Below are 25,045 nucleotides of genomic sequence, written 5' to 3' on the forward strand. Positions count from 1 at the left end.
CACTGGAAAGACCTCCAGGTCCTGATTTGAATATGGCTGCTACATACTCCTCAACTGTCCTGATTTGAGTGGGACCTCCCAGAATTACAGACGCCATCCTGGCTTCTGATTGGATCCTGGAATGTCCTGTTTATTGTTTTTTGGTCTTGCGCTCTCCCGCCAGACCAAAAGATGCTCGGTTTTTTGTTCTTGCATGAACCAGCTAGCACCAGGTCAAAAGATGCTCATTTTTTGGTCTTGCACAATTGAGTGAATCAGCTGGTTGCCACGAGAGTGTGGGACAAAAAACCCCCAAGCGCCCCGATTTTGATCAGTGGGATGTTGGTGGGTATGCTAGTATTACACTCAGCCAGCATTCGAAATTTGCCAGATGCTAGGTGCATTTTGTGCCTGGCTGTCGGCCACTTGTGACCAAGTGAAGATGCAGGGGCGGAGGAAGGGGGTGCGGTCTGCCCCGGGTGTCACCAGTGAGGGGGGGTGGCAAAATGCTGGGTGGCACTCCCTGTGGGGTCTGCAGCGTGCCCGAGCCACATGTCTCTCCTGGGAGAGATGTGGTGGCTTGGGTGCACGCAGGCTCCACACTGCCCAAACTGTCTGCATGCTGCCTCCTTCCCAGCTGTAGAATGGCTGAGTGGGAGGAGGCAGGCAGACTCCGGAGGCCACACCCCTATGGGCGGCTTGCCGCATCCCTGGGCACTCCACCCTGGGTGCCTGAGCGGCTTCCTCCGCTGCTGGGCACCAGGATGGCGCCTGAGGATCTTTGGATCTTGACTGTCTTCACACACTAGCAACACATCCTGTTGAATTCTGTTATATTTTATCTGCACAATCGGAATGAATTTCAGGAACCAAAAGGTTGTATTGAAAAAATAGGACTTTCGAGCTGTCTGGCCCCAAAATGGCACCTAGGCATTCTGTTTTGGCGACTGTAACCCTGGTTTAAGGAACCATTTGTCGCTCAACTTATATACCTGAGTTTCTAACACTGGCTTTCCAACACTTTGAGCACTACCCATCACAGTTGGTGCTTTTGTGACTTTCAGCAGAGGTGTAGGAGTATGATTTTCAGAAAGTGCAGCTTGTCATGGAGGGCTGAGAAGAGCTGCAACTGCAGAAATCCCCACTCGAGCTTTGCTGTAAAAGGTAAGGACTTCACATTGGCAGGGTGTCAGCAGTCTCCCTGTGTTTGTAGCAACCTGGGGATTCCACACCTCCACCAGCTTCCTCCTAGTCCTGTGTGCTTCTCTTCAGCAGTTTTCTTACCCCTTTCCCAACAGTCATGTGGGTGTGCAAGTGGTGGAAGAGTGCAAATAGTTAAGAACATGCGAAGAGCCTGCTGGATCAGGCCCGTCTGGTCCAGCACCCTATTCTCACAGTGGCCAACTAGATGCCCCAATGGAAGAAGCCTATAAGCAGGACCAATGCACAAGAGCTCTCGCTCCTCCTTTGGCTTCTAGCAACTGGTATTCAGAAGCACGACTGACTGTGGAGGCAGATCATAGCCATGATGTAGCTATGGATAGCTTTATCCTCCGTGAATTTGCCTTTATCTTCTTTAAAAACCAAATAGTTTGCTTCTGAGCCCAGCTTGGTTGCCACCAAATGGGACTATTTTTAGGCAAGTGGTGATGGAGAAAGCCAGGCAAAATGTGACATGAGGAGGAAGGGAATGATCGTCTGGGAGACCCAGGTACAAACATCAGCAGGGAGGACTTTTCTCATTCTCACAAGATACACCTCTTGAAATTCCCTCCTTTGCCACTCTGAAAGCCTTGTGGTCCTTTGTACCTGGTCTCCTAAGCTTCATCTCCTCCCTCACACTTGGCTTATAGTGGCTGTCACTGAAAATGTTCCCTATTCTTTTGGGGTGGCTCAGACTGTCAAGCCTGCCATGATGAGGACTAAAAATGCACTTACTGAATGTAAATGTCTCTTGATTGACAGACCAGCATAAAACATACTAATAACAGTGTGGCTGCCTGTATAATACAGTGGTACCTCAGGTTACATACGCTTCAGGTTACAGACTCCGCTAACCCAGAAATAGTGCTTCAGGTTGAGAACTTTGCTTCAGGATGAGAACAGAAATCGTGCTCCGGCGGAGCGGCAGCAGCAGGAGGCCCCATTAGCTAAAGTGGTGCTTCAGGTTAAGAACAGTTTCAGGTTAAGTACGGACCTCCGGAACGAATTAAGTACTTAACCTGAGGTACCACTGCATGCGGGTTTTGAGTCGAAGCTACGCTGTTTGACGATATGCAGATCTTGTTTGTACCACGTGACCCTGGATTTTAATGTAGATCAATTTCACACACATCCCTGTTCCTGTGTTAACATCACACGTCAAGGTTGAAAGGTCACTCTTCCAAATGGAAAACAGTTTGTTCTACCCCCCCATTAAACACCCCTAAAACCGTGGTAGTACATTCACAAAACAAAGATTATAAGAGGAAGCTAAATTAATTTGAGCTGCCCTTGTGTTCCGTGTGTTTTATTACATTGAATGTGTTCTAGCTGCTCTGTAATTAAAGTCTGTGTGAATGCTTCTTGAAGCAATGTCTAGTTGTAAGCACTTGGGGGAAGCACTCAAAAGAGAATTGGAGAATTTCATTCCTTGATTGAGGGAATTCACAAGAACGAAAGGGGGGGGGGGAATTGGCCTGTGCAGTTCTTGAATCTAGTTCCCTCCCACAACATTAATGAGTGGGGTTCTGAGCTTCAGCGGCTGATTATAAACTGCACCTGGCTTAAGAATTTATTGTTATTGTCTGCCTGCTATTAGTTTCCAGTTGCCTCTTGGATTTTAAGGTGCTATGGAAAGGACAATGGAGTCCTGGCACAATTACAAAGCAGCTGTTAGCTGCAATTTAGCATTTCCCCCAAGCTAGTTAAGAAAAAATTGGATCACTGTGCAACAACGGGGTTGATACCCATTAGCTTTTGCAAAGGGAAAGAACTTGTTAAAAGTTATCTGATGCTTGCCATGTCCTGTTCTAGAGTTGTTACAATTCTTAACCCTGCAAGTTGATGAATCAGTGGTAACTCTCCTGGTGAACAGGTGGTGCAGCGTAACCACTACAAACTGGGAAGCCCTTTGAATTTTGCCCATGCTATGAACTCAGAGCGGGACGCGGGTGGCGCTGTGGGTTAAACCAGAGCCTAGGGCTTGCCGATCAGAAGGTTGGCGGTTCAAATCCCTGCGACACGTTAAAGTGCAAGTAGATAAATAGGTACTGCACTGGCGGGAAGGTAAACAGCGTTTCCGTGCGCTGCTCTGGTTCACCAGAAGCGGCTTAGTCATGCTGGCCACATAACCCGGAAGCTGTACGCCGGCTCCCTCAGCCAATAAAGCCAGATGAGCGCCGCAACCCCAGAGTTGTCCGTGACTGGACCTAATGGTCAGGGGTCCCTTTACCTTTATGAACTCAGAAGGTGGCCCAAAGGCAAGTCAGTCATGTTAATCCTAATTTGCATTACAGGGTTGTTTGCAAGGTTCGCAGCTAGATAATGCCTGCAGAATGCTTGAAAGCTCTCTACAAGTGTTTGTTTCTTAAATTAAAATAAAAGATAAACTGTTTAGGAAGGTGAATAATTTACTTATTCACTAAACATTCTAAGCACAGTGTACTATGAGAAAATGCTTACCAGTTATTGTTACTGACACACACAGAGTTAGCTATATACTGTAGTCAGCCTGCAACCATGCATTCAGTTTGGTTGCGAGAACCCATGTTTGTTGTTGTTGTTGTTGTTCGGGGCATCCTTCTGTCTTGAGAGACAATAGTAGAGTGGATCTTCGGGGGTAAAATCAAACCGTTGGAGAGTTACATTGTCTGCTGTGGTTGTAGAGACAGATACGGGAGAGACATGCTTCATTGCAGGTGGGGCAGGTGAAGGGGCCTAGTTTTGCTACTGCAGGTTCACCATGGTGTTTCTTCTCCTCGCTCTTCCCAGTGGTCATTCCTCCTCTGGTCACTGCTGTGGACACACTACATGACTGTTGTTCTCCAAGAGTTTCCCAGGGATTTAAGGGGCCATGGTAGGGTTGCAGCCTTTATACTGCCATAGTACAGTGGTACCTCGGGTTACATACGCTTCAGGTTACATATGCTTCAGGTTACAGACTCTGCTAAGCCAGAAATATTACCTCGGGTTAAGAACTTTGCTTCAGGATGAGAACAGAAATCGTGCAGCAGCGGTGCAGCGGCAGCAGGAGGCCCCATTAGCTCAAGTGGTGCTTCAGGTTAAGAACAGTTTCAGGTTAAGAACAGACCTCCAGAATGAATTAAGTTCTTAACCCGAGGTACCACTGTAGTGTTTATTCAGGCAAAGTATTGCTTTCCTTTAGTTCTAATTATTTTTTACTCGTCCTTAGTATGTGAGCAGCTTCACGTAAATTTTAGCGCTCTTCCTTACAACAACTTGTAAGGAAGAATATTGTTCTTATATTGCAGAAAGAGGACCAGTGGTGACAGGCGGTGTGGTTTGCCTAAGGCTGCTTCGTGAGTTCCTGTCAGCGGGAACTTCCTGATTCACAGCTCAGCATCTGAGCCCTACTTCCTGGTGCTGGGATCTTTCTAGGTTATCTCAAAGAATAATTCCTACTGTCTCTAATTTTTAAGAGGTTAAATTTAACATTTCACCTGTGTGTGTTGTACCTGGTTCAGAAAGAGCCCTCAGGGGCCAGAGAGAGCTACTTTTGCGGGAGGCTGATCCCAGGCCTAGGATTGATCATGGCATCTCCAGGAATAAAAGGATCAGGTAGCGAAATTTCTGCCGGAGACCTTGGAAGAGGCATTGCCAGACAGAGAGCTGCTAGATAGACCAAAGATCTTGCTTGGGTATTGGGCAGTATTGTGGGATTGGCGATTAGCACGCTTCATCAAGGGACACACACACAGCCTCTGTGAGACAGGGAAGTTTTAACCTTGCTTGGTAATCAGCCGAAGCAAGGAGTGGCTGTGCTTTTTGGAGAGAACAGGGTGGGGTGGGAGGTGGGAAGAACCAACTTTTAAAGCACTGCGTTTCCCCTTTGGAAACACTTTAGAAGGAAATGGAAGCAGTGTGCTGCTGTGGTGGTGACAAACACACAAGTTGCACGTAGCTGCTGCCTCTGAGCTTCAATTGAGATTCTCTGACGGCGCTGTCTAAAAAAGACTGGCTAAATGTGAACCTGTCATTTTGGCTGGAAGAGGAGGAGGAGAACGGCTTTTGCTGGGAATGCTGCTACAGAAATGGATGGGAGACTATCCTGCGCCTCCCCACAGCTGTTTTTTTTTTTTGGGGGGGGGGAATGTTTCTCTGGACTTTGCAAAGAGGAGAGTGTCCGAATGCGACTGCTCCGTGTTCCCTTGTGCCTTTCAAATCCTGCTCCGACCTAAGGGTTTGCACTCAAGATCACTTTACATGGATTAGTTTGGCCCTTTAAAAGTACAGTGGTGCCTCGGGTTAATAACTTAATTCATTCCGGAGGTCCGTTCTTAACCTGAAACTGTTCTTAACCTGGAGCACCACTTTAGCTAATGGGGCCTCCTGCTGCTGCCGCGCTGCCGGAGCACGATTTCTGTTCTTATCCTGAAGCAAAGTTCTTAACCTGAAGCACTATTTCTGGGTTAGCGGAGTGTGTAACTTGAAGAGTATGTAACCTGAAGCATATGTAACCCAAGGTAGCACTGTACTCTTTAGCCGCACTGATTAAAAGTATATTAAGGGTGCATATTCTTTGCAAACCTTTTCCCCTCCGCCCAATACTCCATCATTTTATGATTATATATCAGCCTTGTAAATAAGCAAGAAGTTACTAGCCTGTAATTTTTCAAAATTATTTTTTACTACCCTTATAAGAAGCTGCATTTCCATGCTAGCCATTGAAGCCCAAAGGAGGCCACTTGCTTTCATGGAGTTCCGTATCTCTGTTGACCCAGGTGAGTTGTTTACCACAAGGCTCTTGCAAATTTGTAGGGTAGCAATTTTGATCTGTGGCGGTGACTGAACACTATTCCAGAAATTATGGCTATTACGGAAATAAAACAAACTTTCTCCCCTTAACAGAACCGAAGAACAGTATCAGAGAGACTCATGTGCTGGACTTAATGTCAGCTTTGGTGTAGAGAACAGGCAGACAGGCCACAGATCAAATGTGGCCTTGAAAGCTACTTACATTTCTTGCCTCCTCCTGAACTTTCTCTCCTGGTACATATTTTCCTAAGGATGTCATCACATTGCAGTTTGCTTGGCTGCCAACAGGTGGTGCTGTGAATTGCAATGTGATAGCAAGCTGGGCTCTCAGAGCTGTTTGGGCCATGGCAGCAACTTTGGAGGGCAAGGTGGAGGGAACCAGATTTGGTGGGAACTATGGGAACTATGTGTACAGCATACTGCCTTGGCTTCCATGACAGAAGGTGGGATATAAATGTATTTATGAATGAATGGATAAACATTGTGCTCCATACCTACAAAGCCCATGTTGCCAGGTGAAGCTAACTTTGTAGAATCTGATCGTCCGTGGGGATGGTTGTTTCAGGAGCTTACTTTGGGAGTCAAAACAGTGTCCTTGAGAGTGTATTTCTGAAGACAAGAAAGGAAGAGTGTCTCTAATTGCTGTGCAGTTGGAGATGCAACAGGCAAAGGAGCTGTATCCTTCACATCAGTTTAAGCACGGGAGTCTCCCCCCGCCCCACGCCCAGCTGGGACTTGGCAACCAGTAGCTTAACATGCTGTTTGATGGGTTATATAATCGAGCAATCAGACGTGTTTCAAACTGCCTCGTTCGGCTATGGGCTTGTTTCTATTCACTTTTGAAGGTAAAGTGGGTTTCCCCACGTTTGCCCAGAAAATGTGCATCTTTTGATGCTCTCTATACCTCTTAAGTAAAACTTGGGCATGCCTTGGAGAGTTTATGTGCCTTTTTTTTTGCCTTAAATATCAAACTTCAAAGATCTCCATCTGCTTCAGGTTTTAATAGAAACGTTCAGAGGTAGAACACAAGTAAGAAGTAAATTTTTCCCACATTCTGCACTTGCTGAACAGAATCTAAGAATTGTGCAGCAGGTGTCTTTTCATTCTCTGCTCCCATGAGTGAATTTCTGCTTCATCTGAGCTTTTTTCATGCATAGACATTTGGATACAGGGCAGCTCCATCCTCAATTATAGTAATAATTGAGATCTATGTATGTATGTGTTTGTCCGTCTTAGCTATCTATGTAAAATCAGTTCTAATGCTTATTCCTGCTGGGAATGAACCATTCTCAAGTCTTTACATGACTAACCATTAAGGCAGTGCCATGCTGACTATGAGTGATGCTCATGGCACTGTCCAGGAATCTGCTAGATTCCAACTCCCATCAGTCCTAGCCATCAGTCTGCCATGCTCAGGAATTCTGGGAGTAGTAGTCTAAGAACATGCTGGTCACTACTGGGTTTATATAAGCTTAGGAACAGGTGATTGAGAGAGCAGAGAAGTCTATGATTCAGAGCAGGTTTACTCTGAAGCCAGTCTTGCTCAGTTCAACAGGATTTGTTTCCTTGTAATTATGCTCCACATCGGAGAACTGGTGTGCTTTTGAATACGGCCTGAAATGTGGTCTTCTGTGTGACCCAGCAACAACCTCAGTGATGTGTTTCTGCCATATCTGCTTGCCTCTTCCATGGCACTATGAGGTTCAGTTCTGTATTATGGGTAGTGTATGCCATTGAACGCAGGTGGCACTGTGGGTTAAACTACAGAGCCTAGGACTTGCCGATCAGAAGATCGGTGGTTCGAATCCCTGCGACGCGGTGAGTTCCCGTGGCTCGGTCCCTGCTCCTGCCAACCTAGCAGTTCAAAAGCACGTCAAAGTGCAAGTAGATAAATAGGTACCACTCTGGCAGGAAGGTAAACAGCATTTCCATGCGCTGCTCTGGTTTGCCGGAAGCGGCTTAGTCATGCTGGCCACATGACCCGGAAACTGTACGCTGGCTCCCTTGGCCAATAAAGCGAGATGAGCGCCGCAACCCCGGAGTCAGCCACGACTGGACCTAATGGTCAGGGGTCCCTACCTTTTATGCTATTATGTGTTTGAGAGCAGCTTTAAAGGCCCAGCAGGCTTGGGACAAGAGAAGATTTTACAGCATTGTAAAAAGTGGTACGGCTTCCTTCCCTTTCTGACATTTACCTTCATGGTACGGGAGCTGCAGTATGTTTCCTTCCCATGCTGTTCTAGCCAGAGAAGCCCTGGGCCATTTGGAGGCCCTACAGCTTGTTCCTGTGCCAATATTTGCCCATTTCTACTGTGGAGAAGGGTTACAGCTCCTTTTGTGTGGCCCGGGGCTTCTGACTTTCATGAGCATTATGAGCAAGTTAAAACGCAGGGGATCCTAAGGTTTAAATCTGCCTGTGCACCAGAATGAGTTCCTTGTACCACTTCAGGTGAGAAGAATCCACGTTTTTAATGCTTCCCTCCACAAAGCATTTCCTGCCGTGCCAGTTTTCCATAGAAGGTTGAGCTAGAACAGGCTTCCTCAAGCTCGGCCCTCCAGATGTTTTTGGACTACAACTCCCATCCCTAGCAGGACCAGTGGTCAGGGATGATGGGAATTGTAGTCGCAAAACATATGGAGGGCCAAGTTTGAGGAAGCCTGAGCTAGAATGTTCATATTCTGTTTGCATATACAGTGGTACCTCAGGTTACATACGCTTTAGGTTACATACGCTTCAGGTTACAGACTCCGCTAACCCAGAAATAGTACCTCGGGTTAAGAACTTTGCTTCAGGATGAGAACAGAAATCATGCTCCTGCGGCGCGGCAGCAGCAGGAGGCCCCATTAGCTAAAGTGGTGCTTCAGGTGAAGAACAGTTTCAGGTTAAGAACGGACCTCCAGAACGAATTAAGTTCTTAAACCGAGGTACCACTGTAGTTTTTACTGTAGGGCAATGCTCAAAAGCTGTAATCCTCTTCCCACCCCCAAACGGGAGTCTTAAAATGATCCATCTCAGCAATCCCCTCACCTCAGTGAGTTGACTTTGCCACCTGATGTGGGGATTATCTGGTCCAAGCTAGAAGAGATCTCTGCATCAGTCAGTACTCAGGACTGCCCTTGTTGAAATCCTGTTTTCGGGATGTGTTTCTTGGATTGCATCTGCAGTCTGTTTTGCTTGACTGTCAGTATCTTTATTGAGCTGCCATCTCTACGCACCACACCAATATTTACCTTCCCCTTCTACACAGCGGGAATGCTCGGAAAAAGGAATGTGACACACCTACAAGCTTTGAGAGAGATTTCTCGAGGAAAGCTTGCATGGCCATGGGATCTTCTCAGACAACTGGCCCTGTTCTGCCCCTCCCACTCACCCCCTGGATTCCCCCGCCTCCCACTGTTGAGTGAGGAATATAATAGTGGTTGTTGATATCGTAGGAAGTGCCAGGAATGGAAATGGAGCTGGGAAGGCCTGGTGATGCTAAAATTACAGGTAACCCGTGAAAAAAATTGGCTGGTTTTGAGTGTCTCTAAACAAAGATTAAGATTTAGTAGACTTCAAGCTACACTCATGATGATTGGCTTGTTTGTCAGGACTTGGCAAGTGTCGTCCTGTAGAGATCAAGTTTGTTTTCTGCAAAGAGAGCCCTTAATTCATCTTGGGAGACTGGAGCTGCTGAGCTGCTGTTCTCTCTTAACTCGCTAATTGACTGTGCTCATTGTAAGGCTGAAGTAATGGGGGAAAGTCCTTTTGGCACAACGATGCCTTTGGCCAGGTGTCCTTACACAGACGGCACATCACATTTTATCGCACCGTATGGTTTTTGTGCATGTCTCGAAAGATGCAGCATGCAGGCCGTCCCACAACATCCTACCGTTCCAAGTTATGCAGCTGGAATACTTTCTGCAAACAGAGGAGATTCCATGCATTGTTAATTGCTTCTCGCCATTACAGAGGTGCAGCTTTTCGGAATTGGTAACTTGGCTTGCTCGTATTATGTGGAGTTCCTGGAAAAGTGAAGGGTAGAGATTTCTAAAAAGGTAGAAGTTGTTGAATTAAATTGTTGAGCAAAGCTTCCCACAATTGCTGCCATAGGGCCCTTGGCTTTATTGCATATAACTCCTACCACATTGGCCCAGGCTGCTAAATTTCTGGATATTGTGCATAGATGCTCACCAGCTTTGTGAATTAGCCTGCAGAAGTCAGTAGCTTGCAACAGTTTTTCTCTCTTTTAAACTGGCCTGCTGCAGGACTGATAGAAGAGCAACACAAACTTCATTTCTGTGGTGGGTGTGGACGAGGGACAGAGTTCTCCGTTCCCCTGCTGCCAGCTCACTCATTCGACCTCATGGGAGTCCAGGGACTTTCCTGTATAGCTTTGGCTATTGTGTTAGCGCTTACAATACAAGTCTGGTGTGTATATTTATGCAGTGTGTCTAATAGGGCACATATATAGGGAAATACAGGAGTTCTGACATCCACCAGAGTCAGGGGAGAGAGACAAAAGGACAGCATCTCAGGAGGCCCAATGAGGAGAATAAAGAAATTTATTGTGGTTCCTTTTTTGCCCATCATTAGCAAAATCCTAATGCACTGCCCCCCCTTAAAAAAAATCTGGTTCAGCTTTATCATAGAATCGTTGGAAGGGGCCGTGATCTGGTCCAACCCCCTGCAAGAAGAAGAAGAGTTTGGATTTGATATCCCGCCTTTCACTCCCTTTAAGGAGTCTCAAAGCGGGCTAACATTCTCCTTTCCCTCCCCCCCCCCACAACAAACACTCTGTGAGGTGAGTGGGGCTGAGAGACTTCAGAGAAGTGTGACTGGCCCAAGGTCACCCAGCAGCTGCATGTGGAGGAGCGGAGAAGCGAACCCGGTTCCCCAGATTACGAGACTACTGCTCTTAACCACTACACCATACTGGCTCCGCAATGCAGGAATCGAGTGCCTTGGCTCCATGAGGCTAGAAACATGCATTTTGTTTAAGAAGAGATTGTCGGGATTCTCTTTCAAGCCATTGAACACAATTAACTTGGAGCCTGTGTAAGTGCGGGTGCCAACTTGGGCATGTTGGCTTTTTGTGGGAAGAGTTTCCAGAGCATGTCCACACAGCAAAAAAGCCCACTTCTACTATATTGTTCTGTACAGCAGCATGACAATGGGTTCCATATGATCTCTTACCGAAGAAGGGTGTTTTTTTTATAAGGTGTGAAAAGGTCCTTGGTATTCAAGCAGATTTCCATAAATTCTGAGTGTGGTAATTTTTGTTTTTCATACGAAATCAAAATGGCTTCTATAGTTGGGATTTAATAACTGACAACAAAAGGTATTTCAACAGTTATGTCTGCCCAGTGCTATTTTTCCAGAAAAAGAGGTGCTGAAACTCACTGTGAACACCCCCCTTTTCTTATACTGACAATGGCGCACACCAGAGAGGTGCCAGAACTGAGTTCCATTGTGTTCCAGCTGGAGGAAAAAGCTCTGGGTCTGCCCCACTGTTTTCCTGATAAGATTGTAGTTAGTCTGATTTTCGAGGGTACTTGTGCATATGTACATAGCTCAGAATGGGAATAATCATTAAAAATTTCAGCCGTGCGAAAGTTACAGTCCTTTAGTTGGTTTTGTTTGTTGGTAGGCACATGTCTGGTTGGTGTCACTGTATTAACATTGGGCAGATCCGCACTATACATTTAATACACATCTGATGCACATTTAAAGCACACAAATTTCCCCAAAGAATCCTGGGAATTGTATTGTCCCCCTCATAAAGACGCCGTTCCCAGCATCCTGAAAAAACTACAGTTCCCAGGGTTGTGGAGGAAGTCATGTGCTCTTAATGTATGGCATGGATTTACCCAAACTTTTTCTTCTTTTTTTGATCTGCGATCGAGACACTGAAACAGTCCTTATTGAGAAAGTGGTGAGATAAGATGGGAGTTGCGAATTAATTTCACTCTTGTTAGCCATAAGGGAATCCAGAACTGGCGCTGTAGCTTTTCCTCAAAAGTTTTAAGAGAAATTGGAATGATTTACTTTCAGGAGCCCAATAAATAATAAGGAATACTGGGACTTAAGTGGACTGCGCAGTCTAGGACAGCAGTGGTTAAGAAAACAAGAATGAATGAATTTTGAAGCACAGGATCTCACAGTCTGCACCAAGTAGAAGAATACACAGTAATTTTCCATAGCCTGGCGTTCATTGTTTACTCATTTCTAGTGCCCAAGCTCTTAAATTCTGTTTTCACTATAAAATTCTGCAATTGAGAGCTTCAGTGGCAGAAACTTAGAAGATGCTCTTAGTTTACCTATAGCTGGCGGATGCTGATTTCATATATTTTTCTCTTGCAAGGGACAATTTCTTCCATCGTGGTTCTGAATGGCATTTGAGCGAAGCTTTCCGAATAGGTCTCTGTGCAGAAATTTAACGGTTTGGTTTGCTGAAAGTGAACCTTGGTCCCTACATGGCTTGGTGAGGCTTCTTCGATGCTGAATGGCTCCTTCTGTTTCCTGTGGGCTGAAGTTTTCAAGCCCCCCACGTCTGCACTGACCTTGGTCTTCGTGTTTCTGTTCCAGGCGAGTGGTGCGAGAGTAGCTAGCGAAATTCAGTGTTTCAAAAGGAATGGCAAAGCACATCTTTGCCTTTGGTCTTTGGCTGTGGGTGGTGGGTGGGAGAGATTACATTTAGAAAGAAACAAAGCAAACTTTAGGAAAGGAGGGTGGAAGGAAGCACTTTTCAAAATTCACGAGAGATGAAACTTATCTGTTCTGATACACACATCTTTCTTTTTATTAGCATCAGTTGAAGCCTGTTAAAAGGGCTGCAATTTCTCGTTCCCCCTTTTCTCTCAAGGGCAAAGCTTTTGAAAAAGACTCCCTATCAGTGCTGAGAAGGATGATTCACGGAATTTGCAGAACATGAGCTTTCTTCTGATGCAGGAGCTGGCTTGCAACACATTTCCTTTAAGGGAGCCCAGTAGGCAGGTTGGTGTCAGTTTGCATAGAGAGCTAGATGCACGTTTCCCAGATGATAAACTGAGCCTGTGATTATCCTGGTCCTTAGCAGGCAGCGCTGCTAAGTGCTGAGTAGCTGACTTGCCTTGGAACAAATTCTGTTTATGGAAGAACTATGACTGTGTGGATGTATAGCTTTTGGAAGGAACCATTTAACGATCAGACTTGACCACTAGCTTCCCAAGGCTCCCGTCTGTATTTCTGGGTTCTTAACTATTAAACAAAAACACGTCTTTTTCCTTATAGCTGCAGAGATGAAACTGAGCCCGGGTTTACATCCCCCCCCCCCATGTTTTGGCATTTTAGGGCCACAGGTTATCCAAACATCCTATTAGGAATAAAAGACTTAGCCAGATAATTTGGCAGAGAGGTTTGCCTATTGTAAAGACATGCTTTTTCATCTATAAATATAATTTAAAAACAACAACACCCCTTCAAAATCCATCCAGCCTGCACATTGCTAGTAAGCAACTAGCACGTTTGCTGCTGTTGTAATATTGTTACACTCTAGGTCACTGTTTTACAAACAACCAGTTGTAGCTGAGATGAGCATGATCTGCCTAAGTGTTTCATAGCTAAGTAGGATTTGAACCCCAGTCCCAAGGCTATTTCTGGCGAGTTGCTGGTTTCTCATATTTTGTGACCTGGCTGAGAGATCTGCCCGAAATTCTTCCAGCATTTTTGTTGTCTTGGAAGAATTACAAACGCGGGGAGCTTGAATTAACTTGTAAGACTTAAATTCTGCAAGCTTTCTGACTGTGCTTGTGATCTAAAGTAATGAACTAATGCTAACTGTACACATCTGTTTAGCAACAATATATGGGCACTTGCCTGTTTTCTTCTTGGCAGTAGCTCAACCTGCTAATTTGAATGTGCTGATTTTGAGAATTAAAGTCAGTGCACATTCAGGAGTCAGAAGCCCTCCCGGCTTTGCAATAAACTGTGGCGTGTGGAAAGAGGCTAGGTCTTCAAAAAAGAGAAAATAAATGGAAGACTGTCCAATATCTAACCGCATCAGGCCCTTCTCAGTGAGGCAGAACATAATGTGTTGTGGAATGTAAGAGACCTGTGCAGTAACATTGCTTGGGCAAGGCTCCAAAGGTCTCAATGCAAGCAGTATTTACTTAAGTTGAACCAACCCCTTTTAGGAAGGCAGCAGGAAATCCAGCTGCCGTTGCGTGGTCAGCAAAAGATTAAAAAACACACAGACATTTGCAGCTGTGTGTAGGGGGGACGGACTCGCTTGTGCTGGAGGATGGCAAGCTGAACCAAAAGGACAGAACAGGGCCTGCCCTGTTGTGGGTACTTCTTATGAATTCAAGACAGAAGAAGCGAGGCATAAGCTGGACGGATGCTTGACTTGTTAAGTGTTCTGGTGCCTGGAATAGCAGGATTCTGTTTCGCTGCCCCTTTTTAATGTGGCAGAATAGGCTGCTTTGCATAGAAATCACACACACACCAATGTTCTTCCTCCACCCTTCCTTTCCTAGCTTATTGATAGAATCTCTTTCTTCAAATGGCACCAGATAGCGCTAGGTTTTAGCCCCACCACCACCCGCAACTGAATCCAGACAACACCCTCTCCTTTAAACGTTCTGCCTTAAAGCTCCCAGTTGATTATAGGCTGTGTAATAATTACAGCAGTTTGCAATAACTGAATGGAGCTACTATTTGAAAGTCATCTGATCTATATTTATTGCATCCTCTCTCTTCCCCCCTTTACTGCCCCCCCCCAGTTTTTCTCTTCGCATCCATAGTTGCTGACGCTTCACCCAAAGGGAAGGGGCGAGAAACTCCAGAGCATTTGTTACCAATTAAGCAGCAAGTACATTCTCGTAGGTCTCCCGAGTGCTGTGTGTGTGTTTTAGTCAATGGGTGAGATTGTAAAGGAAGAAAAGGGAAGAGGCGTCTCCCGTAATCTGGTGTGATTCAGACTGGCACAGCCGTTTTGTTTTGGTAAGCCAGTTAAGCAATTAGGCACTCCAGGGAATGGCCTTATCATGAACTAATCGCTCCCCTGGGTGCATAAGGGTATGAAATACAGCCAGGATGCTGTATTGACATCCTCCAAAACGCAATAATCCCCAGAATCGAGCCATGCTCCCTTGAGCCATCTTACTGCTATTTTAAAGCCCTTTTGTTACTTCGGAAAGGAAGATAACAAATAAGGGTTGCCAGATCAAGATTTCTGAAAAGGAGGTGACACTGCAGATATTCTGTTTCTGAAATTAGGGGCATCATTAGGGGCATTCTGCTCAGGCATCTGCATTAAAAGTCTGTGTGTGTTATGTATGTATATGTGTGTGTGTGTGTGTGTATATATATATATATATATATATATATATATATATATATATGTGTGTGTGTGTGTGTGTGTATGTGTAGATATGTGTGTGTGTGTGTGTGTGTGTGTGTGTGTGTGTATATATATATAGATAGATATCGATATCGATATCGATATCGATATCGATAGATATATATTATGCATCATGTTATATTATAAGCCACCATGCATGGAGATGTTGAAAAACAAGCTTACTGCTCTTTATTTTGAGCCCATTTTGGATTTAGTATAGCTTGTAGAAGGCGCTCTGCTGTTTAGATGCCTAAGAATTTGATAGAACGTCAAACTAGGACCCAGAACCATAGAATTGTGAAGTTGGAGGGCATCCCAAAAGTTCAAATCCTCACTCGGCCATGAAGCTCACTATGTTTTCCAGTTTGCTCACTTTCAGCTTAATCTACCTTTACAGGGTGGTTGTTGTGAGGATAAAATGAGAAGAACTATGCACACCTCTTTGAGCTTCATGGAGGAAAAGCGGGATATATAAAAAGAATAATGCTGAAGGCCAGGAGCTTGAGAAATTTCTTCAGTCCTGCACAGACACTCCTCAAAAATAGTTTTTGGATAATCTGATGCTAGCCGCTGAGAATGCGGAAATACTGTGGTGCAATGAAGCCCCATTGAGTTTGCATGGCTTCCCCTTCTTTCTTCTTGAGGAGGGCTGTAGAGGTGGAGCATATTATTTGGATGCAGAAGGTCCCCTGTTCAGTCTCTGGGTAGGGTTGGGAATGTTCCCCACCTGAAACCCTGGAGAGCTGCTTCCAGTCAGTGTAGACAGTATTGAGTTAGATCCCTGGAGACTTGGGTCTCCAGCTCTTCTTGGACTACAACTCCCATCATCCCTAGCTAGCAAGACCAGTGCTCAGGGATGACTCAGTGTAAAGCAACTGCCTGTGTTCTTCTCTTTACACATCAAATCGCCTTGAGCAAGTAGTTCTTCCTCTGTCCCAATTCCCAGAAGGCAAAACGGAAACTTGGAAATCCACACCAGATGTGATACCAGAACCTTTTTCTGCCTCTGCCATAGCTTGTTGACAGGGAGTGGAGCTCCCTTGCTGCTGCTCCCTCTTTCGCAATTTAGACATTGATCCCAGGAAGTGAGCCTGTGTCAGCTTTGGCTTAATTCTCAATAGGTGAGTTCTGCCATCTGGTTGCCATCATTAAGATTCACTTAACCACTTTCCCACATGTCGTACCGAGTCCCTTATTTGGGAGTGCCTCCCATCTCTCTCACCCCCTTTGTTTTAGCACGTTGTTAAAGCCAGCCTGGCGAAGAAGTCAGCAAAAGTGACTGGCCCACAAACATTTTTACTAGACTGCTCACTCTCGCAGACCTTTTGTGTTTAGCCATTGGTGACGTGAAAGGAAGGGTGGTGGGGGGGGGGGGAGACAACAAAACAATCATGACTTCTGGAATGTCCCTTTGTCTAGTCACCTGTGTTTTTGTGTTGTGTTAAGTGTGATCTTTGGATTTAATAAATAATAATAAGCTGGAGAATTGCCCCAGGTGAGTGGCTATTGAAAAGCCGTTCTGAAAAAAAGATAAAATCCCTCATATAAACAGGTGGGATGGGATTTCATCCCCTGCAGTTGCACTGAGCTTCAAAGGGTGCAATGCAACTATAACAGCAAAGGAGCCTGACAGCAACCACACCCAACTCCAAGCTGTGGAATAAAGCTGGACAGTTTTGGAGGGTGTGCGTGAGGGGACCATGTAACTGGGAGACCCCCGTCAGCCCCTTGTGGAGGAGCAGCACAAGGTCTGGGATCAAGTAGCCGAATCCTATTCATCTCTACTCGGGAATAAATCCTAATAAATTAATGGGGATGATGCCAGGTTAAGGGTGCACAAGGCTACTGTTCTGAAAGTGAGCCCTTTTGAACAGAGGCAGGACTTTTCCTCTGAGTAGCATTCATCTCATTTCTGTACCACCTTCATCTTACAAGGTTCTCAATATGGTGCACGTGGTTCTCTCCCCACCCCCCCCACCCCCAGTTTCATCCACGCAACAATCTTGTGAGGTAGGTTAGGCCAAACATGGGTCTCCCATTTTTTTAAACTACAGTTCCCATCATCCTTGACCACTGTTCCTGCTAGCCAGGAATGATGGGAGTTGTAGTCTTAAGAACAGCTAGTTGCCCAAGTTTGGGAAACCATGGGTTAGGCCATAGCTGTCACTGTTTCCCTTTTTTAAAAAGGGGAAATTCCCTTATTCCGAATAGGGTTCCTCACAAGAAAAGGGAAAAGTTGACAGTTATGGGTTAGGCTAAGAGATGGTGACTGGCCCAAGGTCAGCCAGTGAGCTTCATAGCTGAATGGGGATTCGAACCCTGCTCTCTCAGGTCCTAGCCCAACATTAGTAATCATTACACCACACTGACTCTTGTGCACAGGCTTCAGGTGTGATAAGCACAGGGCAATAATGCCTTTTGCTTATTGAAATGGAAGGCGACTTGGCAAATATTTTTGAGCAGTTGAAAACAAGAAGAAAAAGCAAAACTAGGGGAGAAAAAACACCCTGCACATGTTTCCGCTAGGATGAACTGCGTTTCAGTGGAGTTTCCCCGAGACTCATGGCTGAAAAGATGGAGGCTTCTGTAATATAAAAATGGCAGCCCTGGGTCGTTGTGAAGCTAGAAGGGAGAGTTCCTGTGTTTGACTGGAAGTATAGGACAAGAGGATGAGAAAGATAAGCGGTGGGGGTGGGGGGTGGGGGTGGAAGAGACAGCCAAGGAGATATTTGTTCAGGAGAGGCCTAGTCACTAAAGCCTTATGAGCAAAGAAACCCCTGCTGATAACACAGCTGAAAATAAGAGGGTCTGTTTCTCTCTCGACTCCAGAGGAGTGGCACTCTGTAATAAATGACTATGTGGCAGCTGTCTCCCAGCTTCTTGAGTCTGCCTCGACTTAATCCTGTCAGCGGGGCCTGCATCCTGGAAAAGAGCAGCAGCCAGGACTGCAAACGCCACTTTAAAACTAAATTCGTAGGGGCTGTATTACAATTGATCAAAATCCATGCTGTGGAATGTGATTTTTCATTTTTTTTAAAAAAAATACTTACATCCTTCCTCAGTCTTGATCTTTTTCCAAAAAATTTTTTTTCTTTGCTGGCATTTATTTCGGAAAAACCCCAAAAACAGACACAACAAGAGGCACCAAGGATGCAGTCGACATAGCTACCAATAAGAAAGCTTCTGTGTGCAGAGGAGAGTGTTGTTGTTTTTTGCATTATATAAAACAAATATTAGTAGGGTTTTCAGTTAGCATCAAATACAATGAGATTTTGAGCATCCTTTATTCAAGATACAAGGCAGTGGTGCTTCTCCCCACTCACTAAATTACGACATGTGCCATATTTAAAAAAATAAAAACCAGGACACCCTGAAAGTTGTTGAGCCAAAATAAGTTCAGGTGTAAAATGTAAGATGGTCTATCTTGGGAGGAGAATTTGTTCCTTGCATCCCATTTCCTAATGCCCTCTGAGCTATGACCCAACAGAGGAGGTGCATATTATGGGATGCAGTTTCCAAGATGCACCAATGGGTTTCTTACTCCACCTCTTTTCCTTGCAGAGAGAGAGGAAAGTAGAGCGCACCAGAAGTAGATTAGAACTTTTCAAATGCAAAATAAGATGCAAATAATATTGTAACCCCCAAAACGAAATCACTAGAAACCAGTGGTTTTCAAAGGACGAGATCAGGTGCTCCCTGGAAATACAAGTAGCTGCTAGTTGGAACTGCGAACTTTTATTTCATGGCAGAACTTTGTGCCTCTTGGCTGCGGCAAAAAATTGGACCTCTGAGTTACCATTGTTGCACACGGGTAGCTGTGTGGCTAGCCATGGGTCACTTGATTCCTGTTTCTATTTGCAGCTGGGAGGCGGGAGAGGCGTTTTCCACGTTGCTCATGAACCTGAGAATGCCAAGATTTGGGGAAATTCTGCTGCTCGCTGCTCGCTTCCAAGTGAGGTGTTGTTACCAGCAGCAGTTTCTACTTAAAGTGCTATCACTGGAAGCGTTTCCAGTGGGGAAATGGTAGAAGGATTTGTTGCCGAAAGGATGGGGAAGTCTCTGAGATGGTTGAAGGTCATAACCAGGGCAACCTGGCGATGAGCATCTTCCCACTGCTTCCTGTGTATGAACTATGCTGATTAAATTCTCTCCTGTCCCCCATCTACCCCCCTTTCCACACAAACAAACTGAACATGGGCAGCCAGTAAGAAAACACACATATTTATATACACACACCCCAGAGTTAAAAGAGAAACTGCTGCATAAATGTGCACTGACCAGATTAGCTTTCCACCGTTTCCTTTTCAAAGCGTGGAGGAAAGCACATGTGTTGCCGTGAAGATGAACAGAGTAAATGTATTGTTCCCAAAGTTTTCAAGAGCTGTGGCATGCTCTGGTTGCGCCTGCCAGGCCTGTAAGCTGGGGGCTGCGAGGGGAGATTCCCTGCCTCCCCTCCCAGCTATAACAGGTGCAGAGAGCAAATGCCCACAGAGAGTTCTGACATCATTGAATTGCAGTTTTTCCTTCGTCGCGGCATTACGGCTTCTCTGGTTTCCACCGTGCCTTAATAGGAACAGCCAGGCCTGATTGCTCCTGGCCTGTTCATCATTGCGTTGCATGCCTAGGCATCTGCATGACCAATTGACGGGGGGCAGACGTCTCCAGTGTGCAAACTGGTATCTGAAAACGGTAATTTGCAGCAAGCCTCTTAATTACGCTGCCTGCTGCAGTCCCAGATTGCCTGCCCACAGGTTTGGTTTGACTTAAAAAATAAATAAGGACCAGCTGTAGCAATGAGCGTTGCGCTGCGATTTACGTGGTTCTTGCTTCCTGCTGCTGCTGCAGTATTTCCCTATCATGTAGAGATAGCCCACTTTCCGTCTGGGATGAATACGTTTTTAATTGATAGCTTAACTCTGCATTTTAAAGATGCGTCTTGGAGATGGAGATGGAGGCCTTGTAGGGGAAGCTAAACCTCACTGCTGTTTCTTGCAGACATGGAAGAGGTGGTAAAGAAAGAAAAGACCAAACTTTCTGCTGAAAGAATATGCCTAATCTGACCCAACAACACACACGCAAAAGCAAACCACACTGCAACCAACTGAATGCAATAATAAAATAAATAAATGTACAAATAAAGGACCTCCCTGTGTGATGATGAAACAACATTCCCTACACAAGCACTATGCAATAAATGAATGTTTCCCTCTGTCTCTTCCCTCTCTTTCATGATGATAGTGTCTCATACAGAACATAAACGAACTGTGAAAATGAATTTATGAATCAAAAATGGAGATGCTATATGTACTTGTTTGCAACACAAGAAAATATTTAATAAAGACTACTTAAAGCGAGAGAGAGAGAGAGAGAAAGAAAGAAAGAAAGAAAGAAAGAAAGAAAGAAAGAAAAGAAAGGTTTTTCAGACTTGAAAGCTTGTTCTCCACATTTTAAATATAGAGTGGCCCTGTTAGCTGAATTGTTTCCTCTCTGTTATCTAACCAACATGTTGATGAAGTCTCTGGTCCAACTTCTTTGCAATACTTAGTGGCCTTGAAAACTTTCCACTTCATTTTTTAAAAAAGCTGGATGCATTTTGCTTGTGTATTCTGAAAGCAAATTTCCTTCTGCAAACCTCAAAGAGCACGGTGGCTACTATTTTTGTTCATCAAGGCTGGAATATTATTCAAGAATGGAGGCTGCATATGCTATGCCCTGGTTTTTAGACCTGGGATAAGTTCTAAATATAAGGAAGATTATTTTGGTGAAACACTCCTGAAAAATACTCTTTTAAAAAAAATATTGGTAAGGAGTTGGAGGTAAAAGGGGAAAGAAATTGTGTAGTGTCCATCTGATTAAACTTGCTCATCTCCATGGAAATCAGAAACCTGGTGTGTGTTTAAATTTGAGTGTCTTGAGAAACCATCTTTTGTGCAGAATACTTAATGCTTGTACAGACCCTAACTTGCACAGCAGCTTGTCAGTTGTATGTCTGGGATGAGTGCAGGATGGGAAATAATTTTATTAAGCGTGTTGGCCTTCTGTGGCCCAGTAAATCAGCTTTCATTCCTGGAACCTCTTGCATCGCATCTTTCCTTCATTTTCCCGTCACCTTGCTTTTGGCTTTAGCTCCTGTCTCCTGCTGCCTTCACAGTTTAGTCTTTGGAGCTGAGTGGCTGAAACAGCTGCAGATCTCTCTTGGCTGTTTTGAGTTTTCTTGGCACCATTGATCCCAAGGAACTGTTGCAACTACAGATGATGAGTTCAGATGGCCAGGAACTTGTAGTGCGAATGAGGAACTCTTGCAGTGGTCATGAGGATTGGAAATGCAGATTAAACATTCTGTCGTATCCGCAGTGTGAGATTAGGTCCCAAAACAAGGAACACTGTATTTGCTTGTATGCTGCTCAATAAAAAAAAATACCGGTGTCCAATATAAAATACTAAAATGCTGTAGGATGCAAATAAAGCATTAGTATAAATTTGATCAAAAGCGTCAGTGGTTGGGTCACATTTCAGAGAAAGCCTTTTTAATAAACAAAAAATGTTTTAAGCACTTGAGAGCTAGCAGCATTACTTTTTTAAACACTTAATGGGAGAATGAATCATTTACTAAACAGAATAATTTATAAGGGCAGGCGTGGGAGGTGAGCTTCAAGACTAGCTAAAAGTTGGGAAGTAGCACTGTCAATGAACGAAGGCAGTCAGGTGTGGTGTAGGTACCCAGATTCTCATATCTGAGCTAGGTTGATCCAGAGGCTTGGAAGATGGACTGCCCAGTTGCCAACACCCCCTATTCTAGCAAGGTCCCTGAGAGAACATAGGCAATATTTCAGGCATGCTTGAATGAAGCCGATTACCATGACCCATTCATACTGGTTTCAAGGCCAATTTTGGTACGGGCTGCTACTTTGGTTGTTTTGATTCATCACTTTTATTGGGGGAGAAACTTGCAAAGTGAGGGACCTGTTGATTCTCCTTGCTGGCTTGCAGAAGTCTCTCCTCTTAACAGTGGTAATAAATAGATTTTCCTTTCGGAGGAAGGGTGGGGTGCAAATCCGATAAATCACCTTGTGAAGATGCAAAGCAAGAGGTATCATGAATCAAAGCTACCACCTCGAGTATTACAGGGCGTGTTGCAACAACCCCCTGTTTCCCAGCTACAGGATAGCGCAGCCTAAGCATGTCAATCTTGCAGGGAGAAGCAGGAATCTCTATGACATGGCTGCTCAAACACACACACAATTGAAGCTGGAAATTCATTCACTGACACTTTTAGGTTGCTCCTTTAAGCTGTCAGTCTTTGGGATGCATGCAGAGTGGCGGCTTGCAAGTTCAATCTAGGGAACTCTTGCTTTCAAAGGAGAACCAAGGATGCTTAGTGACTGTTGCTTGTTCTTTTTAAGGATGACTCTGGGAATATATGGATCTGGTTACCGTTACAACAAAGTAGCATCTCATGGGTAGTGTCTAGTGGCTACGGGAAAAGCTGTCTCCTTATGTGCCCTTCTCATTGCCCAAAGTGTTAGGGGCCGAATGGGAAACGCTTGCTTCCAATTTTCTCAAGTTGTTGCCTGAAGTGGTGGTACGCATTTGAAATTGCCCATGTTGTTCTGACTTGCGTAGCCAAAGATGCTGCTAGAAGCTTTAAGCAAAAAAAAAACGTACCTCTTTGAAAATCTTGGTTTCCAGTTTGCCTGGACATGTTCTCTGAAGCCTTCTGCAACAGGCCAAACCCTTGTTTTCTGGCATTCTCTTAGCAGACGAGATAAGCTAGACAGCTGATTGAACAAAAAAGGGCTGTGAGGCAACATGTTGAGGGAAAGCAGCTCTCCCTGTATCATGTGCATAGAATCAGATGACGGGCTATAGCTCCATGGTGCACAGGGTAGGTTTTGCATAGATAAGGTCCTTGATTTAATGCAGTTGAAAGGATCTTGAGACTTGAAGCTAAAATCAATCTTGTGATTTTGTAGAGATGTTGTTATGCTGGTAAGGTTAGGCTAAGTGTTGGGTTAGCAGGATAATAATCATCCTTGACAATTGAACAAAGCCAGCTTTTTACAAGATAACTTGAGAATTGCTGTTGAGAGTTGGGGACCAGTTTGTTTCACTTCTTGTTCCCCAGCTCCCCCAATTTGAGACATCTATATATAAAAGCCGTTTTCCAGGGTTCCATGATGCAAATATCCCACCATGTCGTGGTACCCCAGAGTTGGCTATGCATCAGATATATGTAGGTTGACTCAGTGGGTACTGCTGTATTGTGCAGGGCAAGTGGACTGTCCATAATTTGGAACACAGGCACATGTACATTCCTTTCATTGGGCAAGTGACGTCAATGCTTCATGCATTGAAGGGGGTTAGACTAGATTGGCCTTTGGGTCCTTTCCAGACTTCACAGTTCTGTGAGTCTTGGCACCTGCCCTAGACATTGGAGCTGCAGCTTCCAGCCTAACAGTGTACTGGGTGGGCACATTTGCTGTTTGTTCCAGGGAGTGACTTTGGTTTATTCTTAGTTGGAGACAGTGTTGCACTGGGTGCAAAATCAGCACAGTGGGCTCTTGAGTGGTTTGGGATCCCTCCTCATCTTTCCAGCCACAAAGTTGGGTGGTGCAGTTTCCTGAAAGCTGCTCCATGTCCCAGCAGCAGTGTAAAGAGTGTGTTACACTATTGAACCAGCTCTGTTACTGCAGCCTCACATGCCAATATTTGCTAACAAACATTTAAAGTGGGGATGTAGCTGATTTGACAGGGTGCTCTTTTAAGCAGATGGGCGCAAGGAAAGCTTTTTTCGCTCTTACGTTATGTTCAGACAGGCCTTTGCAAATATCTTAAGATGTATCTGTTGCTCAGTGTTCTTAGTAGCATCTGTAGTTTATTTGGTATTGATAGATAATCTCTCTCTCTCTTTAAAATTCCATTTATTGTTCGCTACCAAGAGGGCACTTTTGACATTGAGGCAGGATAAAAATGACTCAGCCAACTAGAATTTAGTCTTAAAACCTGTAGGGCAGAGAATGAAATGTTCTGTTAGGTTTTTCGAAGGAAACGAATTATTTTCTCTTCCCTCCAATCCATAGAATTTTCTGAAAAGTTTATCTCTAGCTAGGAGAACCATAGACCTTCAGCCATGCCTATATTCTTAATTCCAGAAAGGCAATGCAGTGGCTGATTCCTTTAGCTGCTCATGAACTGAGCCAGTTGTGAAAGTTATGAAAGTCAGTAAAAAATATTTTGGGGAATTAGAGGCTTGCACTCTGCTGACACAAAATGAATATGCCAAGTACCAGGCACTGACTTCTCAATCCTTTGGCTTAGGTCATCAAGTTTTGTTTTCATCCAAAAGAGCGAGGGCTTTTCTGTTGCTGCTAGACATTTAGATTCCACACCATGAATCTTTACCGCCAGACCTACCGTATTTCACAAATACGAAATTCATTGAGCCAAAGTAGATGCATGCATCAGGCAACCACCAATTTAGTACATTCTGCAGGCTTGTGTTCTAAGAATGCCACCTTTCATTTAAAATACAAGTTTCTAGTCCTCATCAGGAATGGACTGAGCAGTCTAATTCAGTCCTGTTCCAGTTTGGTGCTCAACCATAGGTGCATTCCACCCTGTTCACAAAGGCAGCGGCGTAGCGTGGGTTATCAGCACCCGGGGCAAGGCAAGTAATTTGCGCCCCCTAACCCGGGGCAAGGCAATTAATTTGCGCCCCCTAACCCGGG

General features: G+C 44.8%; 1 protein-coding gene across 27 annotated transcripts in view; it reads left to right on the plus strand.

The window, feature by feature from the left end:
• Positions 1-25,045, plus strand: part of RREB1 (ras responsive element binding protein 1) — a 131,702-nt gene that overhangs the window by 47,087 nt on the left and 59,570 nt on the right. For 2 of the 27 annotated variants that reach the window (XM_083519007.1, XM_083519016.1), the window contains exon 3: positions 12,801-12,931. The exons of the other annotated variants lie outside the window; for them this stretch is intronic. The gene's annotated coding sequence lies outside the window, so the exon portion shown is untranslated. The remainder of the gene's footprint in view (positions 1-12,800; positions 12,932-25,045) is intronic. 27 annotated transcript variants of the gene reach the window in all.

The sequence above is a fragment of the Podarcis liolepis genome, assembly GCF_965112155.1.
Source record: "Podarcis liolepis genome assembly, chromosome: 8".
Taxonomy (NCBI): domain Eukaryota; kingdom Metazoa; phylum Chordata; class Lepidosauria; order Squamata; family Lacertidae; genus Podarcis; species Podarcis liolepis.